This window comes from Cygnus olor, chromosome 2 (assembly GCF_009769625.2).
Source record: "Cygnus olor isolate bCygOlo1 chromosome 2, bCygOlo1.pri.v2, whole genome shotgun sequence".
Lineage (NCBI taxonomy): Eukaryota > Metazoa > Chordata > Aves > Anseriformes > Anatidae > Cygnus > Cygnus olor.
The window spans coordinates 85,230,195-85,252,132 of NC_049170.1; the positions used below are offsets into that span (position 1 = coordinate 85,230,195).

At 37.7% G+C, this 21,938-nt stretch overlaps 1 protein-coding gene across 6 annotated transcripts in view; it reads left to right on the plus strand.

Moving 5' to 3' along the window:
* Positions 1-21,938, plus strand: part of SEMA5A (semaphorin 5A) — a 332,344-nt gene that overhangs the window by 59,494 nt on the left and 250,912 nt on the right. For all 6 annotated transcript variants that reach the window (XM_040548220.1, XM_040548219.1, XM_040548221.1 and 3 more), the window contains exon 2: positions 21,144-21,239. The gene's annotated coding sequence lies outside the window, so the exon portion shown is untranslated. The remainder of the gene's footprint in view (positions 1-21,143; positions 21,240-21,938) is intronic.

The following is a 21,938-nucleotide window of genomic DNA, read 5'->3' on the forward strand; positions in this document are numbered from 1 at the left end:
ATTTTCTTCTTCAATGACATTTTTTGTTACTGCCTTTTTGCGATGGATAACTGCTTATGAAAATGTGAGAAGTTCATGGTTGGAATAGGTGATTTTCTATATTGAATAATTGGTAATTAACATAGTTCTTATAATTCTTATCGTAGTTTTTTATTGTTGACAAATTCTAAACATTGCATAAATTTTCCAATAGTACCAATTTCCAATAGAAAATTTTCCAAAGTACAGAAAATGTCTTGGAAACAGTAATTTAAACATTCTTATTTTGTGTGAAACAATCAGCCTGTCCCATTGGTAGAGACATACTTTGAACATGTTTTCTGACACTGACTTCAGTCAGGAGCGAGTGCTCAGCTGACTGCACTTAGGCCTAATATAGGGTATTGTTAGTGCATCCCTAGCACTTTGACACTTTCCCAGATTTATCACCTGGAAATCATGGGACAAATGGAAGTAATTGATGTGTGATAATTGCTTCTTATATTCTTGCTTCTTAATTTCCTGCTTCAACAGCATGCATCTTTTGGGTTGCTTGTCCATTCCCGAGTGAGATGCAATGATTTTTCAACTTACCGCAATGTTTTTTTTGAAATTTCTATTTGGAAGAGAGGTGTTTGCCCTGATAGAGATATCAGACAGTATAGCCCAACTAAAGAGCCTTATAACTGGTATATTTTAGTCATTTTACACAATGACTTCATGGCAGTAAAACAGTCAACTCAAGGGGAATAATTCTGTGAAGCTGATTAAACTTAATGTTTTTTATGATAATGAAGAATCATGGAAAGTAAGAATCAGTGGAACTAGTGTGGACTCTTGTCCTTTATCTTTTGCTATTCAATACAAAGTTGGAAATGATACATCTTATGTTTACAGTGGATTTCTGAGCAGCGTTAACTGACTGGGCCATATTTTCGTGTAAGTGTAAGAGCTCATTCCCTTGTAGATTAAAAGGGGACAGGAAGCACTGTATGTGGACTCAGCTAGAAGAGCACCAACTTGTCTGTTGCATGCATCTGTGTGTGCAGGAACGTCTGTGGTGGTTGAACTGCAATGATGTCAGTAGATGTGAACACAAGGATGAGCCATGTTTGTTTAAAGTCTACCGTGGTGTTTTAGAAGTTCAAGATGTTGAAGGAGCAGGGGATGTAGGATGATGAAAATCTCATGGCTCTGAAGAGTTATAACTTAATCAAAACAAAATGAAGCCTGTTAAATTTCTAAAGCAGTTGGTATCTGTTCAACATGTGAAGCTGAAGAAAAGTAAAGCTTGGGGAACCATGGTTTTATGAGCTCCAGTCTCATTTAAAAAATAAAAGAGGGGAAACAGGGTACTAGTAAAAAGCAGATATTGTGAAAAACCAAGGTAGTCATGTTGGAGTAGCTTAGCTGTGAGTCTAGAAAAGTAACTCTAGAAAGTACTCGGGTAAAACCCATTAAGATATTTTCACATACATTACAGATACATTTCAATTATAAGTAAAAGTTCAAGAAGATCTGCTCTGAAGTCAAACTTGGATTATCTGAGATAAAATGTTGCTGCCGTAGTAGTTACCAAACCCTGAAATGTTTTGGTGAAGTCCAGAATCAAGGGGAAAAAAAAAAAGAACCAAACAACAACAACAACAATCTATTAACCATTAAAAATTGAAATGTACCTTATTTTGTTGTTACAGGGAATGAGGATATGAATTCAGTAACAGTGCTATATCTATATCTCTGGAATGCGGGTGATATGGGATGATTGGGTTTATGAGCAATAACTAATCTTATTTTCCCTGTAATTGGTGTGTGGGGTCTAGAGGTTGTCATACCTGGGGGCTAGTTCTTTCCCCAGAGTTACTCGTGACACAGGGGCACAGGATTCTACAAAGTGGAATTTTCTAACGTATTGTGGCCTGGTGTTTCAGACCTGAATGAATTTTCTGAATACACTTGTGTTCTTTCTCAGCTGTTTGCTTTTCTCTACCCCTGTACTCAAGTCCCCAGCTGCACTGTTAGAAGAACTGGAACTACTGATAGTTTTGACTGACAAGTAGTAAAAACATCATGCAGTTGTTATGGACATTTAATGATGGATATAATAGGAGTTCATAACGCTAAAGTTAGTACTTTTCATTTTATAAGCATAAGTAAATAATCAGAGTTTAGTGTTAAATGAGAAGTGAAGAAAAGTGAAGCTTTGTATTTTAAGATAATGCTGGATGAGAAGACTTCTGGGGGTACCCTTCCGATTACATGATGGTAATGAATGCTAAAAACAGTTTCCTACTTGATTTCCTTCTGGCACTAATATCAGTTTATTGCAGGATATATATATATATGTGTGTGTATATATATACACTTTTTTTTTAATACCCATATGTAAAGAGTTAAGGGTACAATATACTTGCACTGGAATACTGTCACAGGATGCTGTTTGCGTTAGAAACCAGGTGAAGATGCCCATCTCTTTCCATGAAACCAAAAACTGGGTACATAGCTACTTCTGGTGAGACAGATTTTTAAAAATGGTAACAGAAATAAGTTTGCTTACTGTACGCATCTCAGCAAGTTCATGTTTTCTGTAATTATAAAAATTGTAAGGTATTACTCACTTTGGCTTTGTGCCTTATCAAAGCATGCCTGTTGCTCCTGTTTTCTGTAATGCAAGCCAAAATGGGCATTTCAGTAGACAATCTCTGAGGTGGCAGAATGCCAACTTCATAGAGAAGGATGCTTCACATACATAAATGATGAGGAGAACACTTTTTTAGTTGAAACTTAGGTAAGTTTAATGCATAGGAAATACAAGTTCTCTCTGTAAAATATCTTCTCCTTTGTAACCTTTAAAGTAGCCATCACACTGGAAACTGCTGAGTTAGCATATACAAAAGCAGTCCTGATAGGTGTTTGTTTTTATCTGCTGCACAGTTATAGTAGCAAACCATCTGTGACTTTTTGTGTTAGATGGTAAACACTGTCTTAAAAAAAAAAAAAAAAAAAAAAGAGTAGGGAGTTTGTGCAGATATATCTTAAAGGCACAAACATAACAAGTTATGAAGATCACGTCTTAAAAAGAAAAGTTGAATTGAAACTGGAAATGTCATGAGCTATATAGCATGAGCTCATAAACATTCTTCTAACAAATATCTAACATTTTATTTTGAGGCATTTACAGGCAGAGACAAACCTTTGTTTTAATATGCTAAAATGGTTTATATGGTTTCTCAAGTGTTTTATTTGTGTATTTTTTTCTTTACAGTTGTCATAACGCTAGGTATATTGTGTGTGTTTTGAATATGCAATGCATATACGAATGTTGATGTAAAAATGATTTTATAATGTGAACAGACATTATTTTATATCGGAAAAAAATTATAGAAACAGAGTTAGGAGGAAAGCTACTAAAGACAAGCAGTGAGCCAGGAAGAATTTTACATCCCTTACTTGGTTCTTAAAGAGAAAGATCTAGATGCAGGAAATCACCAATACCTCTGCTACTGCCTTCTGCAGCAGCAAGTCCTTGTCCCCTTTGTGGCCCTCTTTCCATGAGGGCGTTCCTGTGCAACACTCCCAGCCATGCAATGTGTTAGTTTATCAATCTGTAATAGTTTAAGATCTGTGGTTGTCAAAAGGTCATTCTATTGGGAGTGTTGCTTATTTCTGACTGATTGTACAAGCTTACGTGCTGATCACTGTGACTCCAGTTTCACATTAGGACCTGCTATTTTCTTAATGTTACTCAGATACGTTATATAGAATATTTTACAGTACTTATTGAAGTCTTACTCTATTATCCTATTCTATTTTACTGAACTATCAAAGGCTTATGAGATGACTAAGATGGCTAAGAGCTGAATACAGAGATTTTTTTTTTGTGAAATCTTAAAATGCTTTACACTGGGGATGTGCATAAAGTTGTCTCTTCAGTGAGTACTTAATTAATATGGAACTGCTTCATTTTCATTGTTGTTGAGATTATCTTTAATCATTGTGGTGCAATAACAGTAGCATAAATAAGAAATAATAAGTTAAGTCTTGTTTCTTGCTTAAAGGGATTTTATTTTTTATTTATGTTGAAAAGAGAATTATGTTCTTTATATGAAGAACTTTCGTAAACGTCTTCATCTCCTATTACTTGTTGATATTTTCCCTTTTTAAGGATTTAAACTAACCTGCTGGAGATTTTAATGTAGGAGGACAGGCTCTGGCAAGTGTGCAAAGCCATGATAGTTCTTTTTATCCTGGTAATTTTATTGTTGTGTTTTCTTGCCATATGCAAATTAAGATTTAAGCAGTTAATACAGCTTTTTATCCACAATCCAACAGTGTGTTTACAATGTTCTGTTTTTATGAAAAGCTATCCTTTTTATCTTCAACAACTGCATCTCTTTAGTGATAATATACTTTAACATAAACAAAAGTAATAGATTGAATTTGTTCTCCAACATTTCCTGGGTTTCACGCTTTGGCTGGTAGCTGAGATCAGTCTGCCATTTTCTAGTGGTTCACACCACTGCATGTCACTTATATTCAGTCGCTTACACGTATTGGGCTGCTTACCTGGCATTCCATTGCTTTGAAGTAAACACATGTAAATTGTTCACTTTCTGTATGAGTATGAGTTGGCTCACTCTATGCAGATTTTTATGAAGAGTGTTTTACTAATGAATATTTTGTTTTGGAAAGGCAGTTATCACATGAAGTGATCCCTGACTTTCATGTTTATGCCTTCTTAGTACATGCTGAATGTATCCTTTCTTTCCTCTCTTAAAAACAATTTAGAAGTCCAATACACCAGGCCAGTGTCTTCTTAAATATATATTTTTAAGGGTTACATTAATATTTAAGTTGTGTGTGTGTTAAATTGAGGACAAAAGGGAGATCTTTAATATGGAGGAGCTGTAGTTTAAGAGAACTATTCTGGTAACCACTCAGGAGACCTGGGGCAGGGTAAAATGTTTCCACGTGAAACCAATGGATGAGCAATAGTTGCACCAAGGAATAGTGGAGCAAGTTTGTCTTGTGTTGTGAACAGCAGTGCTTATGCTGCTTTTTCAAGTCATTGGCAAAGCAGTGTAGGAGGGAGAGGAGAACACAGAAGGGATTTGCAGATGCTGACATGCAGCATCTCTGAAGAGCGACTGAGTGGGAGGAAGGCCTGGTGATGAATTAGCAAGTCGCAAAGGCAGGTTGGAGGTGAAGCTGGCAGTTCATTTGGGAATAAGAGAAAATAGTCCATGTAGGCCTTGAAAGATCAGGGCTGATTTTTAAAATTATTTTTTATTTAAGGCACAGCTGAAACCTTAAGGAAGGGTATGAAGTGGAGTCAGTGAGAAAAGATGTGCTAGGCTTGTTCACAGCCACGTGTCCAACTGATAAGAGCGGGCCATTGCTCATGTTTTGTGGTTGGCGAGGGGTGTTGCAGTAGTCACACCTTTGCATTTCACCTCTCAAGCATGTTTTACGTGGACAGATATGAAGGAGTGGGCTTTGAAAAAACGTGCATGGAGAGATTATTCAGACATGGGATAAAAGGTCTTGAGTTTTGGTCGCTTTGCCAGTACTTGGGCATGAGAGAACACCCACAGGTCGTGTTCCTTGCCCTGGTGTCTGTCCAGAGCCTCAAGCTACAAGAGCCTCCAGCAAGTTAGACTAACAAAGGACTTTGACAACTGCTTTGATTAAAGAAAGCACGTTACATGTTATTCTCACCTGTTGGGAAAGGTAGTGGAGAAGGCAGGGGGAAGGGGGAAGTAAAATGCTAATCATTTTACAAAGCATCTTGGGGTAAAATTTTAAAATTTTCAATATGGATTCAACTATGAGATTTTGTACTTTAGGACTAGTAACATTTATGCACCTTGTTCACAATACTTCTAAAAACCTCACCTATTGCTGTATGCAATAATAATAAAAAAGTGAGAAATTCAGTTGATAAAATCTTCATGAAGAGAAAAGTAAACCTCTTTAAACTGGGTGTTTTCTTTATAATGAAATGTTATTGTGGGACAAGCTGGTGTGCTTTTGTTATTACAGCTGGTGCAGTTGGAGCTCATTTCCGGGCCTCAGGTTCCCTTCTGCCCTCAGGCCTTGCTGTGCTTCAGAGCTCACTCAGCCCATGGGAAGCCTGGCACGGAGGAGAAGAAGGACGTGGTAGTGTCTGGCCACACATTGTGGACATTTCTAAGTGTCCCTGCGGTCCTCCATTGTTCTTGGTGTACTTAGGAGGAGAGGAGCTCTAGTATTTCTTCCTAATGTGTTGGTTTTTGCTTTTTTATTTTTCCTTCTTTCTCTTCCCTGTTTTACTTTTCAAGAGGAGGAAGATTTTGTTTTGGTTCCAGCATCCTTCTGCTGCTTCTCCATCTGATGAAGTGTTTGACTGTTTCTAACTGTGGCCAGTGCTCAGGGAAGGTTTTAAACTAAGAAGCAGTTGCTATTTCCAGCCGTTTTGCTGGAGAATTTAGCATTTTCAAAATCCAAATTGAAAAGCTTGTGTTTATGTTTGGAAAAGAGCAGCTTCTACAGCTTCTATGACAACACTCTGAGAGGTGCAACTGATTTAAAATGAAGGTTCATAAGGTGCAACTTGGTTTACTGTAAAGAGTGGCTGAGTGTAAGTGGTGTGTTTCAGGCACATCAGAGCTGAAGAAAGCTGTCTCATTGTCAAGTAGGTAGCTGGGTGGTATAACGTGTGCTAAGTCCTGTAAAGAGAGTACAAGAGAGCCATTGCTGGCACTTTTTCCTGTACCTAGGAAGCTGTCCTTGCAGCATGTGGACAGCCTGAAGACAACGAGCTGGGGAAGTCATGTAGATCAAACACAGAGCGCTCAGTGACCCTTGTCATTAGGCCATTGTTTTTCCATATTTGGTGCAACAGCTGCTTTTTTTAATCGGATCTCAGTAAACTGTAATTTGTGACCAGCATAGTGAGAATGGATTAATTTAAACATCTTGATGGTGATGTGATTAATCCCATGAGCTGATTCCTAATTCTTTATCTTTCCTGAAGCTTTTTATTTTTATTTTTATTTTTTTAATTTTTTGGTTCTTTGTACAGGGATTGTGGCTCTCTTTGTGCTTCTCTGCAATATTTGCTTCTTCCAATTCACAGAAAGCGTAATCTGTTCTGGTTAACACCTTGAACACTGCCCCTTTTTGTTGTTGCTGTTTCTGCTGTCCCTCCGTTCTTATCTTCAATTTCCAGATTGTTGCGAGTCATGGCTGCTGCTTTTATGTTTTTCCACTCTTGTATGAAGATAGGCTGTTTAGCAATGGCAGTGTTAATAGTAGGTTGCATAGTATTCAGTCCTGCACAGGTAACAGACTTTGATTTGCCCAGTCGAGGAACACAAGCTTATGAGAATGTCCTGCGAGAGATGGCTTTGTGTCTTGGTATTGAAAGCTTCTGGGGTTCTGAAGGTCAATATCCTGACTGCATCCTTGACCAGGAGGAAGCAGTTTCTCGGGAGGCACCTGTGGCAGGAGCCTGAATGTCAACGCAGAGTAGGTGCTTGCAGCTTTAGAGAATTAAGACTCTAAAATCTTGCCTTGGGAGTGATGCTGTCATTTGTTATTCGGACGCACATTACAACCTTTCAACCTTTTTATTCTTAAAAGAAATGCATTTGTCGGTGTGAGTTCTGAACTAAACATATGTGGTGCTCATAACCAGAGATGAGACAGTGTCACTGAATATCATATCACAATTTTCTAGTGACTGATTTTACTGGTTTGTTTTTTTATTTTTTTAATGATGGCTTGGGTCATTAATCAGGACATCCATCTGTTTATTATGTACATACATGTGTGCATGTGTATATGCATGTATATCAGTCTGAATTTTAAAGGTGATGGGACATAACATTAAAAATAATAACCTGCATATTTCATTCTCTAGTTAAGTGAAATTTATCTATCCTAGCACCATAACATAAAACTAAATGGTTGTCTCTTGTATTTAGGATTGATAGCAATGGTCTTACTACTTTTTTTTTGTTCGTTTTTGTTTACCTACTACGTACTATTAAAATTGATTTTCTAAGACATGGGGAGGCAGAGCATCAAACAGGGATCCTGACATCCACAGAAATAACCATAAATATTATCTGTATTTTGGAAACGGCCAAATTTTTTTAGGTCTTTAGTGAGGGCTTAGGAAAAGTAAATTCTGGCTGAGCTTAAGAAGTGATATTTATTGACTTGCAGCTTTCTCATATATTTTGAAAGAGAAAAAATGCTATTTTACAAAGCATTCCCCCTCTTGGTTCAGTTTAATAATCCACAACATAGAACTGGCTCTTTGAGTTGGTTTATAGAGCTACATTTCACCAAAAGTCAGGAGTCAACTCAAAGCTTACCATCTTCAGGATGAGGTATTAGCATCTTAAATCAATGTTTGGCCTGAACATCTGTTGGAGGATGTTCACTTTCTCTTCCAAAGTGTGCAAGATGATATATTCAAGAGGAATATCAGAAGATTTGCCATGATATTTGAAGTTTAATTTGACCAACCTTGCTGGTCAAACCTTGAAGTGTTTGAAAACTCCAGGGGATAACTTACCTTTGTTTTTGTTCTTTGAAATGAGAGCTTAAGGTGATGATCCAAGATAAGTAAAGAAGAATTACATTATAAAACTAGATCACTAAAGGAGTGCAATAAAATGTTGAAAAGCCTTTTAAGAGTGGGCCATGAATCGAATTTTTACTAGAATTATCTTGTTTGGGATGATTCATTGTGAATGATTTATTGCAAACTTCAGAGATGCTGATTTGTTGTTTTTATCATATGTCTGATGTTGAAAAAGTCCAATGCTTATAATGCATTTCAAAATTGAATAATTCTTGCAATGAGTCTTTGAGCATAAGTATTAGTTGGATCTGTTGAAGGGGAAGAATGTCCTGTATTTCAGTACAGATTAAGTATTTTATATCTTAGGCAGTATTTTTGAGGATCGAGTATAATTGTAAATATGAGCTTACCATATCTTCAGGTAAGTCTGGACACCCCATACGGAAGAGTATGTAAAGAATTGAAATAATGCAATTTGTCTGACCAGAGCAAGGTGTCAAAATCCATCCAGAGCAGTTCTTGTGCACCAGATTGTTCTCCCTTGTTCCTTGTCTCATGTCCCACTTTTTTCAGAGGGCTTCATTGCATTTATACTATATAAATAGCGCCATTTCATGAAACAGATGGTTTTAAAATAGGGCTGTCTGAGAAGAAAGACTGAACAGATGAATGTTTTTCTGTTGTAGGACAAGATTATTGGAAATGTTGGATTCATTAAAAAAATCCACTTCTCTTATTGCCTTTTCTAGTCTTTTAAGGGCTAGCCTCATCTCGTCTGGTGCACAGCACCAAGTGTCTCGCTTCCTGATTGTCTGTCAGCATGTCTTATGAGATGGAGAACTGGCTTCCTCATTAGTCCTTTGGGAGTAATTATAGGTATTGAAAGGCTGGAGCTGGAGCTGAATGAATTCCAGGCTTGCCAGTCTTGCACTGTTTTTGTGGAGACCAGTGGGAATGCTTATAGTGACTTCAATGGAATTTTTACTATGGTTCCAACTCTCCTAGTTTCTTTGCCATTCAGGGAACAGCTTTGGCATCCTTAATCTTCTTTTTTTTTTTTTTTTTTTCCTCTAAGAAAGTGGACTACACGTCAGAAATGTGTCTAAAAATTGAAAGAAAATAAAAACAGCTTTCCTTGGTTATGCTGGTGCAAGTGAAGGTGGTGGTCCTTCTAAGACAATACTTTTAAAGTACATTCTAAAAGCAAGGGGAGACAGGCTCTTCTGACTTCTGTCTTTTACTTTCTTTAAAACTTTGACACATAAAGGCAAGTAAAAGAGTATTAATAAAGTTCTGATATAATGTTGGATAGAAAATGGGCTAACACAGACTGGAGGAGATTCCTGAAAAAAAAAAGAAAACCACAACCAAAAAAAAACCAAACATGTCTAACGTATGTCTAACTTTTTTTTTTTAATACAAGTTTCCCCACAAGATTTCACCTATGCATTTTCTGGAATCAGAATTGGGTTTCTGGAACCAGAATCAGAGGTGCTGTTGAACACCATTAGTTGTTTTTATTGACTCTGCGTCCCACTGTACAGATGAGATCCCTGGTAAATGAGCTCATTCATTTTGCCATACTACCGTCAAAAGACAGGCTTTGACGTTTCTAACACTGTCACTCAATAGGCTTTCAGGTCTATTGAGAAAAGATTATGTTGACTGGAACGTTGATCTTTAGCTTTTACTTCTTACTATATCCTTAATTTTTATTGAGACAGATGATTTAATTTACAAACTCTGAGCAAAGTTCTGACCCTGAGAAAAATAACAAATGTCTTAAATCTCAGTGATATCCTTTGTTACAAATCGTAATAAATACTACCATAGTCCAAAAAAATGGCAAACCATAGCACCCATAGCTTACCCATCAAATTTTAGGTAACCAGATGTCTATAATGACTCCAGATTTTCAGATGCTTCAGAAGAGGCAGAAATGAGGCATGAATTGGCACAGCAGTCCCACTGTCTCTTGTTGCGGTTTTAAGCATGTATGGATGTGTAAACAGGAGCAAGATATTTTGTGCCAAGTTTAACATCCCACCTGATGACCCATTTTACCCTTTCCATTTCAATGCTAATTTTTCTTATCTTTAGTTAATGAATCAGGACTTTTTTCTCTTCTCTCCTCTGCCTTAATGCCTGCCTCTCAGATGGGGTCTGATTTTGCATTTAAAACCTACGCAGTTCTTTGTCATTAATGCTATATATGAAAATGACGCGTTTTCTTACCCACTCAGTATGAAAGCAGATTATCCTTGTGTTCTCTGAAAAGAGAAGGTAGCCTGTACACCTAAACACCCAACAAGTGTTTATTGCTGTCTTGAACTGTTATCTTTTTCTGAGATGAAAGCCTCTGCCATTTAGTGGACGGAGGATAAGTGATGACCAAACCACAAGAGTATAGCTTCTGCTTTGTGCCTATCAGCTCCATTCCACCTGCTCTGAGATATATTGCCAGCCCATGATAACAAGTAAATATTATTACATAATAAAGTACAAATAGTGCTCATTTATTTTGCCTGCCCTGTTTGCTCACTACCCCCAGAACTTCCCAACTGTGTGTCCCAAGCTGTTTGCTGCCTGATCATCTCTTTGCTCTGCCTACTTTGAGACTTTAAGCAGAAAGCACAAGGTCCGTAGCTCTTATGGGGAAGAGGAAGTTCCAACAAGGGAACTGAGAAACCTTTCACATTTTCCCAGTATTTCCTAGTTATAGAATGCAAAGCTGTGTCCTTACAAGAATATTTCAAGGACTGAGGAGGCACTGTGGCATAGATTGAAGTTGTATAAAGAAGAAGACTCTTAAACATTCAGAGCCTGTTTTTGAGTGACTAGGGGTGTGTTTGGTCTCTGAGAGGCAGGTTCGTGTGGTCCAGTACTCCTTAGGGCTTTGTCTTGAATCTTGACTATTATCTCACTAAACGAACCATCCAAAGAAATCTTTTTCTTGAGAGAATCAAAGTAAGAAAAACATGGGGGGAGGGTAGGAGGGTGGAGAAAAGCTCAAAATGTTCTTAAAATGCAGCTGCATCTGAGCTGGAGATACAGGCAGTATTTGTATGCACATTTGGTGCAGAACACAAGTAAAGCAGAGGTTTAAAGTGGTCTGGGAGTTAAAATATGCTTTCTAATTTCCTGGTATTTTCACATTTTTGTTCAGCTTCATCTCATCTGAGATGATTATAAAATACTACATTTATTTATTTATTTTATCATATTGCTTTAATGATATTCTGTTTTAATCCAATTTTAACATTGTTTTTCTCTGGAATAATTTAGTATACCCTTCTGTGTGGTCTAATTTTCATTTTAGTCACTATGTACTAATACTGCCTCCAGCACAATGCAATTGAGAGCCAAATTCATTTGTTTTGGAGAAAAAAAAAAAGACCTTAGGTAAAAAGTTAGAGAATAAATTAAGATGTGGTGTGGGTGAAAGCACTGGCAAATGCAGCATGGGCACCTGCTTGCAGACTCAATGTACATATTGAGTCAGTGGTAAAGTTTGAACCTCGTTCTTAGGCAAAGCATGATTATCTTCCTGATTTATCTGCAATGCATGTTTCTTTTCTCTTTATTGCATTGTTTCAAGTTCTCCTGCCTTTGAAGGAAAATAAGAATTTTGGAATGTGCCAACTTTTCCAGCAGTCTAATTTGTATTTCTGAAGGGAGCACCAGTCCTAACATTAGGGTTTCCATATCAAATCTGGGTGCTTCTTACTACTTTCTTCTCTTTTTTTGTGCTATTTATTTCCTGCATTTGTTCTAGGAAAATTTGAGGGACTTGCTCCAATGCAGATGTTCTGAATCAAACATCTTTTTCTTCTTATATAATTACAAGTGAGCACAAACAGCGGAATCTTATGAGTGCTTGCAGACAGGATGTATGTCCTCCCATCCCATCCTACTAAGCAAAAATCTTCAGTGTCACAATTCAAATTGCTGAATATTCCCAAGGGCGTTTGTAATAGCAGTTTCCTGTTTGGGGCAATTTGCTGCAGTCGGTGGTCTATGTATTACTGATTCTTACTACTAAGTTGTGAATTAATATAAAATTGTGAATTAAGATAAAATTGTAAATGTTATGTGTTGTAATTGTTTGGTGAATTGTCAAAAATAGTGAGAGCCAATAGCAGATACTGAAGCCAACATTGCATTTAAGTAAACACCCCTAAGGATAATGTGCTTAATATTTTTGCATACGTTTCTGCATAAATTCTCATGACCTTTTGAGTATGAAAACCCTAAATCATCCCCAGCACCAGCTATCAAAATCTATTGCTCTTTTATGTTGAATTTTTACACTCAACAAGTATTTGAAGAAGATTTGACATAGGGGCATAGGGGAGCCCAACCAGATCTGGGTATTTATTCTTTTTCTGCTGCCTTAGGTGAACATGGAGAGCATCAATGTGGTGAATGCAGAATCTGGTATTTCATGCTGTAGTTTAGTGGTTTAGCCTTAAATATATATATATATATATATATATATATATAAAATATATATAAAAAAATTATGCAATATGCCACGTGAAACTAAGTGTAAGTTCTGCAAGGAGTGGAGATACTGGGTAGAAGGCAAGGAGGGCAGTGAAAGAGAAGTTAGCTGGGGGCAAACTGCAGACTAATTCTGGGGTCTCCTGCCTGCTTTAAACTTGGCATACCACAGAGGATGGTAGAAGTTTTCTTTTAATGACACTTTATGAATAACAAGGTGTTGTAATAAAATTCTTGACAGTGATCCTACTCATACATTAAACTCTTCTCCTTCCTTAATTTTGTTAGTACTAAATACAGGCGCGCGTGCACGCACACACACAATCTGTCGAGGAGGAGCTTGGAAATTGTGTCCTCACTGGGATGATGCCCAGGACTAAAGTGTTTTCCTCTTTATCTTTGCTTTGCCTGAGGCATTTGTAATTGTTTCAGCACTGCGAGCAGCCAGGGAGCTGGGAGTGTGCGTGCATGTTGGGTGGCAAAGGGAGGGATGGGCTGCTAGGAGAATGCCAAAGCACTGGATGCTTTCACTGCTGATGGGGAAAACATTTGGCCCTGGGGAAGAAAATTTCTGAGAAGTTTTGGAACACTTCTAGATCACAACCAGCGTATCCTTGCTATAGCCACCTAGAGGGGATTTGGGGGGGAAAAAAAAAAACACAGTGTTTGACTTCATGCTGCAGACAGAGTAGTAGAGCTAGCAAGCTTGCTGGGGAAAGGAGGGGAGCATCTCTGTTTGAGATTTACAGTAGCAGATGGACTATGCTGTGTGTTCTGGCTCTGATGATAGATACGTTAAGTTTTGCCTTTGTCTCGAGCATGTTGAGATGGTAGAAGAGAAAGCATCCATTACTGAAGGAGAACAATCTAAGCCAAAAAAAAAAAAAGGAAGATTTTGAAAGCACTGTAAATTAAAAAATGTGTTAATTCTGTCACTTATTTTTATATCATAGATGATTCCAGTACATTTGGGATGAGAACAGAAATTGTCTGAAGCTTGTTGATGTGATACACCAAAAAACAAAATCACAGCAGTATTTAAGAACTCTCTCCCCACTTGGAAAAGTTCACTGTGAATCCATTTTTCTCCCTGATATTTCACTCTTAAAATTAATAGACTTAACCAGGATTTAGTATGGTCTCCTACCTTTAAAGTGTAGTGGGTATAATTTGTTTAAATCATTTTGGAGCTTTTAAAAGTGGATAAGCCAGCTTGTGGAATAAACTGACATGCATGAAAATTGGCACAGTTGTTAAACACTGCACATTTTAATGGTATTTTGTTGGGGTATTATTACTTCAGCTGCACAATTAAGGGAGCCTGCTGCATATTAGCAGGCGCTTTCCTCATAACCTCAAGCTATATGCACTATTTTTTTCTTTAGACTATCATCTTGGTTTCTTACAGACCACATATCTTCCCCCCCTTTTTTTTCTTTATCTGTAGCAGTGCATGCTGAAGGCAACGGTGAATGTGATACTTTCTGCATTGTTAGGCAATGGACATTATCAGCAGCTGCAATATTCAGGATTAGTGTTCTCATTATTATGTGGCATCTGCAGTACCTACATGAATCTGTTCAGTCCTGTTTCTCCAGAAGGCAGCTGGGCTCTGACCAAGACAGCGCAACTATAAAGCTTTCCTGCAGTTGCCACTATACTCAGGAGTTAGCTTATAATTGGAGCTACAGTTTTTACAGTGCAGTTCACTACATATACATATATATATTTGCATTTTGTTTAAGGAAACTGGTGTATACTAGAAGTCATCTTTGTATTTTATGATGGTGAAACAGGGACAGAGCAAGGCTCTTGAACCTGCACCACAAATCAGTTGCTTAGCCAGGAATAAATTACAGGTCTTGTAACCCCAAGCTTCATCCTTGGTCTACTAGCAGGCAGATGTCTCTGAATTGAGTACGCTACAGGAAATATACCAGCTGGTATCCTGCAGTACAGAAAATGTCTTTCAGAATAGTAAATCAAAGCAGGTATACCCTTCCCTCAGGGCTGTGTACTCCCCCCCCCCCCCCCAAAATGTGTCCGTGATCTAAGCTTCACTTGAATTAAAAAAAAAAAAAGAAATAGAAACCAAAAGAAGCAAGCAAACAAAAAAACATAATTTGACAAGATTCACTTTTTTTTCCAACAGGCTGGATAAAATGTGATATATTTTTTAATATTTTCATATTTAAAGGTGCCTTTGCTCAAGGAGCTTATACTTACATAAAAGTAAGGATCTTACTTTATCCTTTAGTTTTACCTTTCTTAACTTACTTACCCTTTTTGGTGCCAGTGTGTACATGTGGGCAAAGTAGCTGCATACTGATTAATGAAAGAAAGGGAGCAACATAAATTAACATAGATACCAAAGAACTTAAATCTCCTTGGACATCATGTAAGGTTTATATGCTAACATCAGTTTTGGGTGAGACACTTCTGTTTGAGAATCAGTTAGATAGGACGAGACATTACCTGGTGGACTTCTGAAAGAGGAACACCATTATATTCTATGGGCCATTTTTCTTATCAGTATGGATGGAGTAAAGTCGAGAATATTTTCTTACAGGTTAGAAGCAGTGCAGTGATGCATTTTGAGGAAGAAAGAAGGTTTCTTGAGAGGGTTGTTGCAGAGTTTCCTTCCCACAATATTTAAAAATAAGTATATTTATCTGTTGTGTTTTGTCTTAAGGACACCAAAGTGTGCTAGAAACATTGATTTTTATCTAAGTCTTGTAAAACACCCCTACTTCCCCCCAAAATTTTATGCACATTATCCTGCAGGGTTTAACAATTCTATACATTGAGTTTCATTACAGAGTAGATTTCTCTGGCCCTGAAACTTCACATTTTGTGCTAAGTTTCTGCCTTGCGTGGAGTCTGTGCTAACTCCATTTGGCTGAAAAGGCGTTACTGTTGTCAGTATCCCAGAACTAGAAGTTATCTGGGATATTGTTTCAATGAACTCCAGATTCAGGAATCCCTCCAAGGGTTTGGTGGCATCTAGATAGCAAATGCCACTGTCAAGAGAACATTTGAAATGTCCTATAAACTTCAGTCAAAGGCTCGAAAAACACAATGAGAAATGGTGTCACTCTACAAGAGCAAATATTTTCAGAGCGTGTTTTACTGTCAAACTCAAGGAGATCAGCGTTGTGTCAAACCTGATTTATCCCAAATAAAAATACTCAGTTGTGTGATTTGCACAAAGTTGGATAAAGGCCATCTTTCCCTCCAACCCCTCCCCCCCTTTTGAAGTCTTCATGAAAAATATGACTTCAGTGGGAGTAAGACCACAATAATTTCTTCTTTATTACTGTTTTTCTCCATCTCTGCTGTTTTAAAGTGGGTAATTCTGTTCATTCTGTCAACATTCTTAATAACGTACTATACTCTAAAAATTACTATTTTGGGAATCATGGTGGTTTTTGGCAAGAACTAAGTGCTGCTTTTGGACTATAAATCTGATCGTTTGTTAAAAGTTTAAATATACACTAACATGTCTTGTCATTTTGACCTAGATGGGGTTAAAGAGAGTAAGTAGGGCAAGTTCAGCAGCTTTTAATGGACTGTTATTAGACAGACCCCTGCAAAGTCAAATACAAGTTATGTCATTCTGCTTCATAATTTTCAACCAGCAAACTCTGGCTGATGGGTGACTTTGTGCACTCTGATCTATGCTTTCCCTGTCAACGATACGTTTCCCATTTTGGCACTCATCTCTCTTCATTCACTCTTATTTTGGCCTGGTAGAGAATAAAGTGTTACTGTAACTAGAGTTAAAAACTTGGGTAATTCATGGATCTAATTTTCTTTATCAAGTTTTTTCTTTTTGGAAAAACTGGAAGAAAAGGTACAGTGACCAGTAGTGTACATATCGACATGCAGAATATGACCAGCGTTCTTACTCCAAAGCTTTTGCATGAGTTACAGCACCTGCAATGAGTCTGTTCTGTGGGATTCCTTTTTTATTTTTTTTTTTAATCTCCTTTTCTCCAGAGATGATCTTCATATGGGCTACAAGTCTCTCATGTTCTGATTATGCTGGATTTACTATGCGTGTGAGTTAAGCCTGACAGATTCTGGATGAGTCAGATCTATTGCTAATGTGATTTGCGCGTGGGAGTGTGTGCGGGCATTCAAGTTCCTTAATGACTTGGAGCCTTTGTTCCATCAAGGCAAGAGTACAGTAAAGCTTGAGTAAGTACTGTTAGTGCTCCTTCTTTGTCTGGATGTGATTTCTGAGTTGAATCAGAAGACACATCTTCGAAGACCTAGATATTTCACAGCTTTGCAGGTGAATGAAAGGGGAGTGGCTGTAGCACTCCATCCATTCATTCTGCTCTGGAATGTGTGTCCACAGGTGTCTGTCTGTATGGGATGTGTTTGGGTGGGCCGCGTCTGTGAAGTTTCAAATACTTCCATCTGGGACAAGCAGGAAACTGCTGATTTTCTTTCATTCCTTCATTCGTTCTTTTTTTTTCCTCCTAAGAATTCCCAACTTTTGTTTTGTTTTTACTTTGCTCAAAAGAATACTGTGGTTTGAAAGACTTATACATGAAATGCAGCATCAGAAGAGTATTTCTATTGATTTCATGCTCCTTATGACTACACCTTAGCTTAATAATTGCAATCTTTCCATGTCAATTCTTTAATCCAGCAAATAAGCTGGATTTAATGAGACCACTTTCCTTATCTGAGGACCTCTTCAGCTTGGAGGGAGAGATAAGTGGTAATATTGTCTAGCTTACATTAGAAGGTGAAATGTTAGTTTTTGTAGAAGGAGCATAGGGTTATATATAGCAGCTGTCTTAACCATTCATCCTTGATTCAACCCCTGAAAGTGGGATGTATTTGCATTATGCAGGTGTGTTTTGGAGGAGGGGAAGAGGGGGGAGGATATCCGTATAGTCTCTCCCATCCCCAGTTTGGTATGAAGAGTTTTGACATGATTTCTCTCCTGCTACCATTTAGCAACAAAAGCACAATATGTTTATGTATTACTTAAAACACTATTAGACAAATTGAAGTTTACTTCTACTGTACATGATGGTGGGAGCACTGACATGGGGTGGAAATGTACCCTTGTCTCCCTAGAAGTGCAGCTGACATGGCCCCACCATCACCAGCAAAACTCACGTATGCCACCTGCTCTAATTTGGGTTATGATGTCTGCGTAGCAGGTGCCGAGGATGGCTGGTGAAACAGTGCAGAGCAGAAGTGTTTCTATGCCTATTAGTGTCATTTCTGCCTTTCCAGGTGAACCACAGCTGCCATTGCATCTTATGTAAAATCCTGGGCACCTAGGCGAGTTCAGCCTGTAGTCAAATAACTTTCCAAATACCCTAGACAGCCGTGAGAGTGGTGCCCTCATCTGTGTTACCATGGAGGCTGTTAACTACGTATGCACCCTTCTCTGTGTCCCCACTGGATTTTATCATGCTGGCTGGGCACACCAGTTACTCCAGTCCCATAGTCTAACATATAGGAGTGCTGCTTCCAACTACTATTTATCAGTAAATTTAGTGAAGATTTCTGGAGAACTTCCACTAGTATTTACCTATGGTTTTGTTTATCCACTTACAAAAAGTGTGCTTTTGTTGTTATTTTTTAAATTAGCATGCTGCTGGGCAAATCAAATGTACCATGGCTAAGTCCTCCCTGATGTGTGCAAGTGTTTGTTATCAGATAGGGAAGAAGAGCAGTTTGGAAAGTTAGCTTGTCTCTTGTCTTGCCTGGCCATTTTCATGGAAGTTTTTGTCTGGTCGAAACAGATCATCATTTTCAAAATTCATTTGAAAGGAAAGGGTGGGAGACAGGCAGAAAGCACTGTCAACTTAGTTTGTCATCTTTAGCAAATGGTGCTAAAACAGAGGAAAAGTAAAGTTAAACCTGCTTATATACCTCCAAATTAAAAAAAAAAAAGTTTTTTTTTTTTTTTTTTTTTCCCTTCCAGTCAGTCTTCTGGTTTTGGCTTCATTTACTATTCCTATCAGATTGGTTTGGTATAGGCTAACTCAGAATAACAGCAGCAATTAGCTTGGTACTCATTCTTCCCACAACACATACGATACCTTGTCAAATGAGGGTGCCACCAGCCACAGGAACATCAGGGTTACCATATCAAGAGGTATACAGGAAACAAGACACGAAGTTGTAGAAATCCAGACTTCACTGGTTTGTTTCTCTGTGTGCATATTTTCCCTAATTCATTAAGGTGAATTCAAACTATGTTTTCTGTTCTGTCTACGTACTCCTTAAGAATAAAAATAAATTTGCTAAAGCTTTTGTTTTTCTAAAATAAAATCTGAGGATTTTATGTAGAAATATAAATCTTGAAATGAGTGGTAAGGGGACAGTGGGTGGGCTAAAGCATGTATAGAAGGCACTAGTACTGTCAGGTTTGTTTAGAAAAATTGAGGTATATAGCTTTCTTTGTAATGTTTCAAAGCATAACAATTCAGCTTCTCATTCTGGTGTAGTGAGTGAATACATAAATCACTACCACACTGCGTCTTAGAGATGTGATGCTTGTAGTTGTCTGTACAGCTTACTGTATGGTAACTCCTGTAATTAATTAATTGTCAGGGTGAATGTCTTGGAATACTTTGTCATCAATGTGTATGGATGGCAGGTAGTTGGACTGAGGTGTTCAAGTATTCTGTGGTACATAGTAATATAAAAAGTAAAACTTGGGCCCCTTCCAAGATTTAAATTTGTCCTTGACTTTCTGAAAAGTGGTAGGCAAATAAAACAGTGATGCAATGCAAGTTTCACCTACCACCTTGGACTGTGAAATTGGAAATGAATTTCCATACTGAGTTTCACTTGATCCCTATGTTATGGAGACACCAGAAATATTTGCTGTTGGCAGCTTCTACAGCAAAGTTTGAGGTCACTGAATTTCATGGAGGGGTGTGTGCGTGCGCATACAATATACACTATTTAAAAGAAAATAAATAATAAAACCCTTAAGTTCTTGGTGATAGGGAGCAGGGGGTTGGTGAGAAAGTTAGCATGGTAACCATGAACGTGGATCCTCCTTGTTTAACCTGGAGAGTTCTTCCTGCATGTGTGATGTTTCCCTGTTATACAATGTTTTTAGGCAGTACTGTGTGTGCATTCAGCAGACTTCTTGAGACTTTCATAGGTCAGAAAAGCACAGGGAAAAAAAATTGCAAGCACTTTCAATCATCAAGTACAGTCACTTTATATAAGTGAGTAAACATAGTGGAACAATGACTCTTTTTTGCCTCATTCCTCTGGTTAGGTTCAAGGGTGAACTGTTGATTGCTAGTGTATTTGTTCTGTGCTGTAGGCATTCTCAATCAAGAAACAAATGCTTAAATTAGATGGTCTGTTACTGTTTCTTACTTCTGAAGTACCTTTTTGTTGAGGTGTTGAGAGCAGGAAACTGATGTGTGATTCCTGTCTTGCTGATTCAAGATAGCCGTTGGTTGATCAGTAGTACCATTTTTTTTGTTTGTTTGTTCCAGTTAAGAAAAGAGGTCATTTTCTGAATGTTTATATTGTCTTTGTGTTTTTGTGTTTCTCACAATGGATTAACATCTTAGGGAGATGAAGTGTTTAGGTACTTTAAAGAAGTGATCTTAAGTTCTGAGACATTAAACAGCGACTGCATTTTTCTCTTGAACTTTCTGGTTTATGGAAAGATGAAAGATCACCAAAGTTTCGCGCACCTGGATGTTGTCATGAATTTCACTTAGGCCAAGATCCCAGCCCACGTTTGAGGCATATTTAATTTTAGTGGTGGTTAGGGCACCAAGGAAGATTTTTACAGTGAGGATTTTTCTCAGATTCACGTCGCATGGATTTTGTTAATTCTTTGATAAGTGTTCCTCTTCGCTCATTCTTAGCACCACTGAAGCTGCCGGTTATTTTAAAGGATTATTTTTTTTCTTGCTTCTTTCTGTTTGATTCCTGTTTACCATTGTGCAGTTCAGTGCCTTACATTTCTTATTTATTGTCTTGAAAGACAGGTGTTTTATTACTGCTATAAATGTCTGAGAATTGCCCATGAGCTTACTCTTCAATACTTATTTCTTTTTGTTTCATTATCTCCTAGGAGACTACAAGGTAGACCCAGGACCCCTCTCTGCTAGGCTCTTAACAAACACAGGACAGAGCTGGTGGATGATTACAGAGGGATGGTGACTAAAAGGTAGGTGAGAGACTGCATTTTGTTCAGTGGGTGGGTGGTGTCATGGGGAGATTGTAAGATACTACCTGGAAAAAGACTGAGACACAACTTTGTAGACCATTATAAGTATTCTGCCTTTCTCTCCTCCCTAAGCCAAGGAAATGGGAAGAAAGCAAGAAAAAGCAGAACCTGCAATTCTCTTTCTTTTTCACCTCTCTTAAAATAGGCTTAACTTTGAAAAGGGAAAATGTAAAAACGAGGATGTTTGTTTAAAGAAAAAACTGAAAGGGCAGCTCTAAGAGTAAAATATTCGTAGGTGGCAGAGACTATTTCAGGATGCTCTTTTGAAGGCTGCACACAAATGCTGACCATTTGTCTAAAAAAGATTTAGGAGAAGGGAACCTGTATAGCTAAATGACAAGGCAGAGGAGACTATTAAAAGCAAGAAGTTTTTTTCAAAAAGCTGTCTGTGTTCAAAGGAGGAAAATAAACACACACCCCGCCCCTAAAAAAAAAAAAAAAACAACCAAAAACAACAAAACACAAAAACCAACCAACTAACCAAACAAAAAAAACCCTATCATGCAAAAAATGGAATTAATAATATTTTTTTTCAAATATACCAGTACCAGGAAGCCTGTTGAAGACCTTGTGCAGCTTGCATATAGAGACATTATGAAATGAATGATCCAATATAAAGTCATGGTAGAAAGCTAAATA